General features: G+C 38.7%; 1 long non-coding RNA gene across 1 annotated transcript in view; it reads left to right on the forward strand.

The window, feature by feature from the left end:
• The first annotated feature begins 1,691 nt into the window (after positions 1 to 1,691).
• The window catches only part of LOC148332314 (uncharacterized), a 35,232-nt gene continuing 24,421 nt past the window's right edge, over positions 1,692 to 12,502 (forward strand). Inside the window, exons 1-2 of the long non-coding RNA XR_015844765.1 lie at positions 1,692 to 1,803; positions 5,941 to 5,997. This is a non-coding gene — a long non-coding RNA (uncharacterized LOC148332314). The remainder of the gene's footprint in view (positions 1,804 to 5,940; positions 5,998 to 12,502) is intronic.

A 12,502-nucleotide genomic window follows, 5' to 3' on the forward strand; every position in this document is an offset into this window, starting at 1 on the left:
CTTTTTAAAGGTCTTCAAATTAGAATACAGAAGAAGTCAATTTAAAGTTGAAATGATGCTTTACAGTAAAGTGTGATTCAGTAAGGAGCTTCCATCGAAGTGCATTTGATCTTTCTTTGTCCAATTATCTCGTCCAGTTGCCTAGCAGACATTTGTTCAATCACTCAAAATACCAAGAAAAAAAATCACTAGCAGTAATTGCATTGCTCGGAAGAAAAACACTGGCTATAAGGCAGAAAATGATAAATGTGATTCATATGTGCAATGCACATTATTCTCGGATTCCAGGTGTGTGTATATTACGTTCCTTCTGCACACAAATTGACTGTCGTACATAGTTCACACATCCAGATGGCCAATATATGGTTGCGTATTCATTGTCGATTAATGAGAAGCACAACATATTGTCGGTATAGACAAATATGACGTTGACAATCTGCTCCCCGTGTACAGAGCTGAAACCAAAAACAACGCTCTTATTTATTTTACGTCTGCATCTTGCAGTCAAGGTCTACTTAAAGGAAATGCGGGAAGCATTTTCTACACTCACACCACAAGAGTTTTTCATGTCCTTGTATGATCCAAACAAACTCATTAAGATGTTGCTTTACGGTAGAGGTTGTTGACATGCCTCAGATTCATCCCAAGTGGTTACGTGTCATTGAATAGCATCTGTGGATGTTTTGGAATGTTACTTCGACGCTTTCTGCAACTGCAAAATCTTGCATTGCCAAAAGACATCACGTTTGCAAAATGATCTTTGCTCCACATATAGCAGTTTCTTCTATACAAAAAACAACTAATTACTTCTTACAAAGGAGTATCAAAAGGCCGCACTGCGTGTGTCTATGAAAATGAACATATTATAAAGACTGTCAAAGATGTTGTCATGCAACACTTTTTATTTTGCAAAGGAACATTTTTTCCTGCACAGGTGCTACAGTTTCACAATGACGTCACATGTACTTCCAGGTGGCAAAAGTTCAAGTCATCTCTAATTGCACTATTAGTAAACGAATGTCATTTGGCCAAAACAGAGTGATTAAGAAGAAAGGTTGGAGGTAAATTGCTTCAATGATGATATTAACCTTCTTCTACACCGGCAAAGTGTGAATGGGTAAAGTAGCAGTCGGAAAAAAAGGTTGTTGAAAGTGAGGGGCTACAATGTCCTTAATTTACATTTCAAAAGGTAAGTTGATTTACAAAAAAATAAATAAAGTTAGAAATTCGAACGGTAAACATGATCATTGAGGGACTGCTTTTTTCTATTGCTCAGACAAATGTACGTGCGATGAATAAATGCACTGTAGTCTACTTATTTCAAGACAACCTAACGCCAAATTTTGTAGCTTCTCGCGAGAAAATGCCCCCCCCCACAAACCACATCATAAAGGTTTGGTTTGTCATCATTTCAGTTCAGAAGAAGTCAATCCATTTTTTACCAACTGCAAATATTTTACGATGAACTATTTACAAATATTCTGGAATCCACTAGTAAATTTGTGTTAGTCAAATATTTGAATAACTTCCTATTTCCTCAAGAATAAGTTTATTATTCTGCCATTCATTGCTAAGTGCAAGCGGTTAAAACTACTGATAAAAGTGTGAGAGTAAGAACTCTTCCTTTTTGAGGATCGTTTTTGAATTCGTTGTTGTTAGCGCATCTGTATTTGATAGTGGATCTTTGACATATTTCACCTCCGAAGAAAAAGAGAAAATATATCTTCGTGTTTGCATTAGAGTAGTTCATGACGTGAGAAAACGTACTCCAAAACACTTGAGCCTTGGAAGACTTTCGTCTTTGTGAGTGTTTAAAATTTCATAAACATTTATTTAAGGTCAATGTGAACTTTATTTTGAACTCTAGTGTATGGAAATGTGTTGTTTCATCAAGCTAACTGCTCATGTACATACGTGGATTATGTATTCTATGTTTCTTCTTTGTTGCAGTTACAATATTTACAAATATACCTTACAATTGTTGTCTGTAAGGACAAGAGAACTTCATAAAAGCACGAAAAGTAACTACGCCTTGTCTACAGAGTTTTCGTCATGAGTTTGCTTGCTGCTGCACATAGGCACGTGTCGCGAGAACAGCCCAATTTGTTTATGCCTTTTTCTTTAAAGGATACTTTTCTTTTTCTTTTCAGAGTGGATCTAATAGTTCTTTATAGTTTCTCATTTTAAATGTAGGATTTAAAAGAGAAAAAAAAATGTGCCCGAAGATCTACACTAAAAGGTTGCTTAATAACTTAAGGCAAACACTCAGCTAATACCAGGTCTTAATGGAAAAATTAAATACTACAGTGCACGGACAGGCTTTTTTTTTCTAAGTAAATCTAGAGTGGTTGCTCAACGACATATTTCCACTCAATTAGTGAAAAAGTGAGCGAAGGGGTCGGCCTCCAGCGGCATATTTTTAATTGTCTGGAGTTGCCACCAAACCTCGAGGATCAACAAGAATCTCATTTAAATATTTGACATCTTTGTTACAGCCACATCATCACCTATTAATTACAATTTTAACTGCCGACTTTAGCCACGAGCCGATTTTCTACGTCAAATTAATTAGCACTCAAGGACGAACCCCCTTTCGACATGATACAGGGAAACACACTTCATATAGGAAGTACTTTTGCATGCTGTAGTGGGCATGCCTTTGGAAGGCGGAGCAATAGGGGGAAAAAAGGCTAAGATTAAATACGCTCAGCGGTGACAATATTTGGTGCAGTTGCATAGTCTAATGAGATCAAACACGAGACCAGAATTAAAAAAAAAAAAAAATCCCAAATGTCCTATGAGTTGAGGCGAGTTTGTCCATATGTATCTTGCGATTGGCTAGCGACAAGTCTAGGGTAAACCCCGCCTCTCACCTAAAGCGACTCTGGCGAGGAAAAAAAAAACATTATAGAAGATGCATGAGTTACAGTAAATGGACATGCGTCGGAGTTTGACCTGAGAAAATATCTGCGTTCCACTGAGTGCCATTCTGGTAATTCTTGGAAGGGTTATTCTATTCAATGTCATTAGATTGTACAGGTTGTACAAAAGACACCGGAATGCCAGAAGATGAAGTAAAAACAGAACAAAAGCTGTTCTTCACGCCCTGACTTCCCATCAAGGTCAATTTGTGAAGCTTTATCGTAATTGCCGCGAGTGCACGATACTGCACAGCAGGACTCACAGTGTGTGTACGATATTTTCTTATCAGGAAGACAGAGCAGCTCTGCAGAAGTTGTGTTTGTCACTGTGCAGCAGCAGAGACATTAATGAGGGTGTCTCCCTCTTAACAAGCTTCACACAGACACACATGAAGACATTACAGTGGAATTTTAAAAAGTCAAATATAATGTTAAGTGCTTTGTTTTTTTCTGGAATCAAACTGTGACAATTTCGGATGCACGTGGTATAATTTGAAGCGCAATGCAAGAATGTAAGGCAGTCGTGCCCACAAAAAATAATTTAACTTCAAAAGAAGCAAAAGGCAAACATATATCTATCTATTTATTTATTTATTTATTTTTTAGTAGTTTACATGTCTAACGTTGTGTCCATTTTAATTGGGAACAACCAAAGAAAAAAAATGCACGGATTAATTTTTTTTTCTTTTTTTTTATGCTATTTGCACGCACAATTAGTTTTTTGTTTTTTTTTTGCGTGTATTCTTGCGTGTGAGCCAACAGGATTTGAAAGACACGCCGTTTAGCAACGGACATTTTACATTTTGTGCCAGCAGCTAATACGTTGCGGCGTCCGCGTGATCCTCCGATATAACGACCGTACATGACTGTCGTTGTTTCTGTCTGCTCACAATTTCGAGGTAATTTTTTACCAAATTTTCAACAGAATATCATTGTATGACAGTCATAAAGCTTTTCGAGTGTAAAAATAATACATTTTAAAATAATTTGGTCCTTGACTGCTCAGCATTTGGTGTCCAAGTAACAATATGTAACAACTCCAAATTTTCCATGCTTCAATTCGAGTGGATGCAAAGTTGACTAAACAAAAAATTATGCGATGTTGCGTCATTTTGGGACTTCAATGACCAGTTTATTCATGACACCATGCCCAACCTGGGGTCAATCAGTGCCAAACAGACTTGACCAAAATCACACAATGACTCCCTCGACGACATGCCCTGCATGTTTCAGAGCGTCAACCTAAACAGTTTCCTACCCATTAGCCTTATTAATCTTTTTTAATCAATTGAATGTTCATACCCATTAGTATTAGGGCGAGTGAGCCGCACGCTGACCTGACGGAGATTAGTAGTCAGCAGGTTGAGTCACGGTGATGTCGAGTGCAGACTCACAAGCCAAACACCTCCCATTAGCGGCACGTATGTGACTCGTTCTCAATTACTGACCGATACAAGATAATCACACAGGGTGACATTTTAGAGACACGCTAAATGAGGAACACACACACATGCACGCACACGCGCTCACACCGCTAGGATGCGGACACAAGCATCGTGGCGAAGAAGTGGAGCAGGTTAAATGAAGCGAGGGAGACAAGGGGGGATGCGTTAAATGAGCGAGAGAAGAGGAGCTTTCCCCTACACCTACTGTGATTGTATCCATAGAAAGAAAAAGTCTGAAGCCAGATGGTCAGCAATGACTACACACACATGCACACTCAAGGATTCCTAGTAGAAAGCAACTGGAAGGTGTTTTGAAAAGTGCATTTGCTAAAACGTGCCGATATAAAAGCCCATTTGAGGAAACACAAAGGCACACGAGAGTACAGACCACCACCAAGGCTAAACAAGTTCCACATTCCCTAATACGCATATTCTGCATTTGACTGAATGTTGTCTTTCATGCATGCTTTATTCCTTGAGTATAATGGAAAACAGACAATTTGAAAAATGCCCTGTTTTGCAATATTAAGTGATTAGAGATGGACGTTGACTTTTTTTAAGAGACTCAACTGCCAGGGAAACAAGTTCATTTGTCTGTTGATAGAGTAGTACCTGTGGCTAAAGCCAAACTGTGGCAGTGTTTTTACTTTCTGGACCTGGCTTTCACACCGGACCTCTTCTTTTATTGTCTATAGGCAGCATTGATTTTTTTATTTTTTTAATATATATTTCAGGTGGGAGATAAAATCTCCCTGTCTCTAAGTGTTCTCTCCTCCCACTGCAAGAGCTGTGCTCTGATGGAGCTCAACTTTCATAGCTGACATGCAACCCTTATTTAGACTGAAAAATCGCCAAATCAAGACACAATTAGGCAACAATCATGTATGAGGCACTCGAGCAACGTAGGGAAATGGGACTTAAGTGGAACATCACAAAAAAATTACAGTTACTGCACATGAGAATTTGAGCACCCCAACCCTAAACCTCTAATGACCTGCTGCAATGGAAAAACTAGGATCATGTATCAGGTTTGGATGTTCCGCATACATTGCAAATCAGCCTGTGTTAAAAGTTCGTGGACAGAGTTTAAAACAAAATGTGTGTGTTGTGTTACCATCACTCAGTAATCAAATAGCTGGTGTAGTCTAAGATGTAACACTGATACGTTGTTAATATGGAGTATCACCTGCTGCATTCGACCTTGATTGGTGATGATTTGCAATTGATTCATAGGTTTTTCTACTGCACAATTTTTCTCCTCGCTTGCAAAACGGAATCAAACTTACCAAAGGTCGGCACATTCTAGCATGATGGTATTCAATGAAAAGAATGTTTTTGCCACATAAATTGTTTTCCAGTTGAGTTTTCTGGTTCATATTGTTTAAAACAGAAAATTAACTATAATTCTATATCATCTTTACAGTACTTCATAGTATAAATGAGTGTCGATCACATTGGCCACTTGACAAATCATAATTGTATTTTTTGAGGCATAACTTGGTCACATGGGCTACATGGCCAATCGGGTTTTTTGACACCGTATTTAACAATTTAACATGTTTGTCATTTTTCAGACACTTGCCACATGTCCTTCCTCCAGTCTGGAAGAGAAGGCCACACCAACAACTTATGTGAGTATTGATTTGCAAAAGCCTCTCAGATTTTCTCATTTGGCCATTGTAGGCCGACGGGAACATTGACTTGACTACGTAATGTTAATTGTTTTGGTGCCATGTACTTTTGAAGTTGGCCCAAAGACTCGGTAAGATCATTCAATGTCCGAACAGACATCAGCTGATGAATGCGTGCCCGTGATGAAAAATTTGGCGAACCAGCCTGTTGTCAAAGTGTCAAAATGAAGGCAACATTCACGCACTGAGAGAGATGTTACACTATTCAGACCAGGTGAAAAGGTCTTGTCAAATATGTAATGTCTAGTGTTGCTACTCCCTCCTTTGTGAACAAATACACAACTGAATGTCAGACTGGAATGTTTATGTGTGGGTACTGAAAATGAATTCCCTATTTTCAGAAAAAATGTTCACATCTTAATGACTCAATTCTTATGCCCCCAAATGCTTTCACTCTGGGTTTGAATAATTACCTGAATTTAGAATTAAGGAGGATTTGGTTACTGTGATTTGTGTGTCTGACCTGATTGTATCGTTCTGAAGGCATGAAATGAAGGCAGTTTTCACGTAAAAATAATTAAAGAACCTAGTGCTGTTTTCGATGAACTGTCTGAAATAAACAAAATTAGTTTTGAACTGAAAACTTGTCAAGTTTTATTTAAGGTAGTGAGGCATGGGATATGTTCCCCCCTACACACTGTATCGTGTGGGCATAAACACTCAGAAATGTCATTATTGCTGCAGTGCCAACACTACATTTTCTTGCTGTAAGACACTGTTAGATGTTGAACATTTAACATTTTTGTAAATGTTAATTTAACACCAGAAGGTGTGGATGCATATGGTCACTTTGCTGGTGTTAAAATCCTCACCTATCTATCTATCTATCTATCTATCTATCTATCTGTGATTTTTTTTATTACATCTCTAAAGCTTTTCATAGTTGTTATTATTATTAATAATATTATTATTATTATTAGTAGTAGTATTTATTTTTCTTTTTTTAAACAGTGTGACTCTAATTATACTTCATACTCCTTTGTATTTAATCCCACCAGTCCTAAAGTTAGTGCGGAAGTTAAATAGGTTTTCTCTAAAATCCTGCAAACAAACAAACAAAAACATGGTTATGAAAATCTAATCTCTTTGGTGGTGATTATATCCTTATTCATGTAATTATGAAAAAAAATAAATGAACGATGGAGAAAATGGTGGTCTCCAATACACAGAGAGAAGGAGGAAAATAAAGGAGAAAATAAGACTTCCTTTTCATCTGCACTTGTGTTGTTTCCTCATGTGACTGTTTGGAGCCGCTGGCTAAAGGGCTTGTGTTCAATCACACTTTCCTCTGAGACAGAAATTAGAGTGGAGGCGCATCACACACACGTACGCAAACACACACTCACACACTGCCTTTAGCACATCGACTCATATGCATCTACACACACATGCTTGTCTCTAACCAAAGAATGCCCCCGCCGCTCCCTCCTCCCTGCTGGCTGGCTGATGCCAAGGGGCAGGAACAACATGAATGCCGTCTCATAGCCGTTCCTCCGCGATGATAATTCAATTAGTGAGGAGGCTGGCCAGTGCACTGCAGCACACGGCGGTCAGAAGTTGTGCCAGAACCTCAGGCCAGGTTACACGGTGAAAGGGAGAAGGGGGGTTCTATTACCTGATGTTACCTGCATGTCATAACAAGAAGAGACAAGGTCCAACCTGTGGGGCTAACCTATTTTTGCCGGCTCACTTGCAATACACAGAAGGGCAGTCATGGTTCTCTGATCACCACACATACACTCATAACACTTCTGTCACTGGAACAAATATGCTACATTTGCAAAGGGCAAGGAGACATTTTGGGAAGATGAAATGGAGGCCTCGATATTGAACATGTTAAATGTCCAGGGTGGTCAGGCAATAATATATGCCATCTCTACGGCTCTAATTACAATGTCTATAGGAACATCAGCACAATTTTGAAACTTCAATTTTAAGTCGAGTTAGCATATATCTTATATCAGGGACGGGCAACTTGAATGTTGGAGGAGGCCATAAAACAACAAAACAACAAAACAACAAAATGCTGTATTTTCGCTCACTTGCATAAACGTTACCAGTCAAAACACAAAACCTCTGAACAAGATACCAACATTGATTATTTTGTATATCACCCAAAATGTTTATATTATTGCGGTAATGCGTTTGTCTGGCATATCGCTCAAAACCCGCAAAATAGTTTTAGGCCCACTCACAAACGCAACTAGGACAATAGTGGTGACTGGTGGTATTAAAACTACAGTTGACCTCTGCATATTGGCAGCTCGACGTCTGCATAATCACAGATTTATTCATTTTTTTTCTTTTTTGTCAATTTTATTTGGATTCATTATTTATTTGAATTATTATTTTTTGTTTTGAATTAATCAAGGGGCCATTCAGAGTGTGGTTACAGTCACAGTTAAGTTGGGTAAATTGCCATTCCCTGTCCTGTATCATTGAAGATTAAAGACACATTAATATCAAAGATAAGTAATAGATAAAATATAAGAGAGCATCCTAAAACATTTCCATAATTTCTACAAAACTAATTTCTTCTGACTTTTGTGGAATTATTATGGCTTTTTTCATAGTTAAAGAAAGGAGCACAGTAATCGAAAACATAAGCTAGAAGTGAATCCTGCAGGAAATTGGAACTACAATGTAAACCTTGGCCACATAAATTTGGCATGTAACCCTAACCCTGAAATCCCAAATAATTTGTAAAACCAACGAGGCACTTTTTGCAGGGCCGGACAAATAGACATGTTCCAGGAAACAAGGTTATGTGTTCAACCCAAATAATTAGGCATTTGTCTTAAATAGCAAGCTATAAAGACATCCCAAATAACCATTCTTTGTTTAAAACAATCAGACGTAATATGTTTTTTGATGATATATGGATTTCCAAAATGGCAACAATCTATGACGAATTGTAATAAGAAGCACGTGCAACAGCTCACGCACAGTCATTAATAAAAGAGCACACATATGGCGTTAACACATGGTCATCGTCATCTGTATTGAAGGAGACATACGCATGCATGAGCACACACACATGCACATTCGTGCACACCCGCACACACAATAAACCATATACACTTATGCCACGCATCACGTCTTGCCTTCCTTCCCCTCCACTGCTCTTCTAATATCATTCTTTACATGACACCAATGTTTTTTTTACCTCCTCTCCATTTTGAGAGGAGCACTGAGCATGTTGTCCTCTTAAATTGGGGCAGCCAGACGGTCAGTGCAGATGTGAGTGTGTGTGTGCGTGCTTGTCTGTGTGCGTGTAGCACAGAGTGTCTTTAAAAGGGCACACTATTGTTGGAGGAGAGATGGTGGCTCGTAAAGCCCAAAAAAAAAAAAAGAAATCACTCAGGAAGCATTTGTTCCGGGAGGAGATGAGTAAGGAGATGAGTTGTTTTTCTTATATAGACACTGAAGCGCGCACACACAAATGCACCGACTACAAGCTCACTACACCTCCTTACACACTTACGCGCACTTCTCCTGAGGCAGTGAGAGGGAAGATGAGTTGATGGAGGATTGCAGGTAGTGGATGATATTAAAGGCATCCTATTTTTAGTGGAGAATGGAGGCTGAAGTCTTAGAATGCAGGCTTTCCTGCAGGAAAACTACACAAGAGGCATGAAAAATAGATGAATGGCAAGCTTCCATTTCCGTAATCATATAGGCATTGATGTCGAGAAAGACAACAGCGTGGTAATAACTCAAGATGGAGGTTATTTTTCCTTCAGTTAAGTGGTTTTATTGTGAACACCCCCCCCAACCCCCCCACCATGCATGAACACACCTAAGGGCACTTTTGCCTTCGAGTGCGCAGACATACAAGCTCAATTCACAAGTTCAACAAGGGCCCGTTAACATGTGAACTGATCACATATGGCGCTCTTTACAAGGTCAGGCAGGCGAGTGTAAACCTGTAGCCTTTATTTTGGCGGGATATTCCACTGAGATGGGATGAAAGCCGAGCTGAGAGCGTAGTGGGGCACAAGCACTCTGCAACGCCATTGAGTGATGCATGTGTGAGGCAAACACAGGAAGTGGCCCACGGCAACACAGCTGGAGGACTGTGAGAATTCTCACTACAAGCACTTTGCGCTCACTGCTTGGCTTGTATTCAAATAAACATGTAACTTTCTACGCAGAGTACGCCATTAAAAACATTAGTTGCTTTTAGAATACATAATCTTGAAAGTCAGACTGCAGATATGGTCAATCTCATCATTTTTGGGATTTCAAAGTAATGGATTTTGAAATACTAATTCAGGAAATAATGAAAATATTTAGCACTTGTGTCCGAGTGTTTTGCCATAGTCCGGACAGTATAATATTAATAGTTTAAAAAAAAAAAAAGGTCCTTAAATTAAAGATGAAAGAGAAACACAAATTGCGGAGGTGTTTGCCTTAGAGATGACTTTATTATTATTGTGGCACATTTGCCACTACTAGTGTTGAAAAAGAAAAAAAAAAAAAGAATAAAACCTTCTTTGATCACAAGCAATGACTTGTGGTGACTGCAGGAGTCGTAATGCTTCCTCCTTAGTTGCGGCCAGCGCGGAGTTGACTGGGTCATATAAATTTACTGTTATATCATTAAAAAGAGAATCAATGCAGCTTGATAAGGACACAAATATAGTGAAGGTTCATTTTAGAATGTTTAGGAAAAAGTTGTAGTGATTTATTGGAATTGTTATGCTATGCAATGCGGACAATATTTACTTAGCTATACTCTATAATGCTCTGTCGCTTAAAAATGTTCATCTAGTTATGACATGAACACGTTTAGCTTTTATCCACTCTTGCTGCTCTGTTCAATAACAATTCATTATTATTCAGGACAATTGAATTACATAGAGTAATTGCTGCAGATGCACGTATACGTGACTTGGGGAACTGTGATGGAGCTTAGTGTGCATTAGCGTGTGTGGAGGTGGCGTAAATGTGTGCGCTTGCGTGTGTGTCATTTGGTCTGTGCTGGAACTTTGATGTGATCTGATCACTTGTGATTTGTGCTTTGGGGGCCCTCTGTGGCTTGTGGGAGAAAAAAACACTATGGTGTCATCATGTTTCAAATCTCTTTCTTCTGCTCTGCTAATTGGTAAGAGCCACGGGCTCTACAACAAGACTGAAGCATCGCCATCATGCCCACTGGGACGGTAGTGTGTGTGCATGTGTTTTGTGTGTGGGGGTGTGTGTGTGTGTGTTTGATTGCAGGTGGGGGATGGATTTGGCATTCGATGCAGACCGTTTGCACGTGTGTGCGTGTGTGTGTGTGTGTGTGTGTGTGTGAGTGTGTTGTTTGCTGCAAGACTGACGATGACTTTTCCTGATATGAATATTTTGTCGGATGTGTGAGGCCTGTCATGTCTATCGAGGGTTATTACCTGCCATATCCTTTTGCTGCCAACAATTTGTGATTGTCCTTTCTTGTCTGTGTGCATATAATACGGCGTTCATACTAGTGAGTGTGTTGCTGTCGGGATTATATTACAGCTCAAGATGTTCTGTGCCGAGCTCATCCAGTCTACAGCTCTTGACAGCATGCTTGAGGTGGAGGGGGTCAACTTCTGCACTTCCTCGCAATGACAATTCATTCTTTAAATGGTCCCTCTCAGAGCATCCTGCAGCGGTGACCAGAAGCAATCTTGTGCTGGTTCAGAGAGAGTTGCCTGGCCCGGGGGTTATGTACTGCCTGGTTTTACTCATACTGCTCCAGCAAATCGCTTGCAATGGAAATTCAAATCAAATGGGGTGGCAGTAACTTATCAGAAAAGAAGAAAAAAAATACACTTATCTAAAAATTAGTGCTGTCAAGCGATTGAATATTTTTTTTTACTCATTAATCGCCAAAAATTGCGTAATTAATTGCGATTAATCAAATTTTTTTCTACTATTTTTTTGTGAAGCTAATATGGTGCAATATTTGCAAAGTATGCAAATTATTTTTTAAGTAAATCAAACTGAGTTAACTAAGTTAAAAGTTTTAATCGCATGCCTTTTGAAAAAAAAAATAATCTTGGGTTAACGCTTTAATTTTGACATCCTATTAAAAATACAACTTTAGCAAAAGTAAAAAGTAGTCATCCAAATAATGATTAATTTAAAAATATTTTAAAACATTTGATTCGGAGTACCATGAGTATTTAGTGAAAATACTGCACAAATACTGAATAACTCGCGAGTAACTTTAATTTATTATTTTTTTAATCACTGCATAGCTGTCATCTTTATAATATAACATAACTTAAACTAACAAATAAAATATAAAAAAAAATCATCTCCAGGAATTAACGGACAAAAGACTCACCAGGCAGCGATTACACACAAAAAAAAAAAACAGTAACAAGGCAACTCAGTGCATGAAATAGCTGTTCATTTTCATAGCCTGCAGCGGAAACATAGATTGAGTGTGGGTGGGGGCAGGGGTGTTCTGCTT

This window comes from Idiotropiscis lumnitzeri, chromosome 8 (assembly GCF_059441095.1).
Source record: "Idiotropiscis lumnitzeri isolate Australia: NSW breed Sydney's pygmy pipehorse chromosome 8, RoL_Ilum_1.0, whole genome shotgun sequence".
In the NCBI taxonomy this organism is placed as follows: Eukaryota; Metazoa; Chordata; class Actinopteri; order Syngnathiformes; family Syngnathidae; genus Idiotropiscis; species Idiotropiscis lumnitzeri.